Source organism: Protopterus annectens, chromosome 8.part1 (assembly GCF_019279795.1).
Source record: "Protopterus annectens isolate FY-2018-M chromosome 8.part1, PAN1.0, whole genome shotgun sequence".
In the NCBI taxonomy this organism is placed as follows: Eukaryota; Metazoa; Chordata; order Ceratodontiformes; family Protopteridae; genus Protopterus; species Protopterus annectens.
In genome coordinates this window covers 83,522,035-83,523,424 of record NC_056742.1, presented here as the reverse complement: position 1 = coordinate 83,523,424, position 1,390 = coordinate 83,522,035, and the positions used below count along the sequence as shown (strand labels likewise).

Sequence of the window (1,390 nt, the reverse complement as noted above, 5' to 3'; positions counted from 1 at the left end):
GTTTTTACACGTCCTTCTGAGTAGAACTTACATTCCTATTGGAAGTAGAAAGAGTCATGTGCTATTTGGTTTTCACATTTTATGCTAATCAGTTGTTCAGATTTTTTGCTGTTATCCTATTTTCAAAGTCTGCAGGTTGAAAGGTATACTGCTCCTTTAGGTCTCAAGCCCCTCATACGAGAGGTGTGTACCAAACATGGTCCAATAGCAGGAGACCCTGGAACAAGCCCCTCATATGAGAGGTGTGTACCAAGCATGGTCCAATAGCAGGAGACCCTGGAACAGACCCAGGACATGCTAGATATGTTATATATTTTAACTGACCTATAAATGCCTTAGTATCCCTAAAAAAAAGGGGTGAAGACTGCGACGGGGAACGGAAACTGGCAATTTTACACATTACCAAGGACACCTTAAAGCATAAATGATTGCCTATACATGCAGTAAAAAATACTACACTAAAGTCCATTGTGCCATTCTACATACAGTTTCAGGTTTGAAAACTTGTCATATAGTTCCACCTTCGTAAGCTACTTTTCTAATCGAAGGGTGAGTAGTACATAACCAACCTAAACGTGTAGTTCAAATGTAACGCAGTATATTTATTGTAGTTGACCATCGGTTTGCACTTCGCAGCTATACGAATTATATGACTTTTTGGCCATTTACCAGCCGTGACTTGCCTCTTTAACTGTACGGAAATGCACTTCCACTTTGATGGCAGACTTGCTATTGGTTTCGAATGAAGATACACATTTTTACCACTCTCGCCATCTCAAAAAAAAAAAAAAAAAAAAAACCATGTCTTGGTTGTGTGAGGCGAACACACTATATGAACTTAGGTTAAAACAAACACATTCATAATTATGCGTAAAAATTACGCACATATTTAGACTATTAATGTCAGACATTGACAGAAAAAGAGAATGTGAATCAGTATAGATTTCCAGAACTAAAATGTCTACAACTCCAATAATTGTCATTAATTATTGAATGCAATCCACCTCTTTTAGAATGTATTAAGAGGGACACAGCTAAAAATTTAGTCAAATCAGGGGCAGCTGAGAAGTATGGCACATAAAACCATCTGAAAAAAAAAATAAAAATAAAAAAAAACAGCCTAACTGTGCCGACCAACACTTCTGATTACGGAGCTGCACTTTGCACCTCGGCCACCTATACTACACACCTCCGTTTCACTCCGGGCTGAGGAACTGCAGTACAAGTCTCGTGCCTATTTAAACTCGACTACTTCTGTACTTACATTCGTCTCCTTAAAGGCTGAAAGTAAGTATTTGTCTATTTTAATTTCTGAAAGCTTTTAAGCGCAAGGCATACTTTAAGGAAACTCGTACAGCTCAGTATTTGCTATTATCGCTAGTTTCCCTGA

At 38.1% G+C, this 1,390-nt stretch overlaps 1 protein-coding gene across 3 annotated transcripts in view; it reads left to right on the top strand.

Moving 5' to 3' along the window:
* The first annotated feature begins 804 nt into the window (after positions 1–804).
* The window catches only part of ACSF3 (acyl-CoA synthetase family member 3), a 1,464,159-nt gene continuing 1,463,573 nt past the window's right edge, over positions 805–1,390 (top strand). For 2 of the 3 annotated variants that reach the window (XM_044081689.1, XM_044081688.1), the window contains exon 1: positions 805–1,287. The gene's annotated coding sequence lies outside the window, so the exon portion shown is untranslated. The remainder of the gene's footprint in view (positions 1,288–1,390) is intronic. The other variant, XM_044081690.1, reaches the window with a different exon arrangement.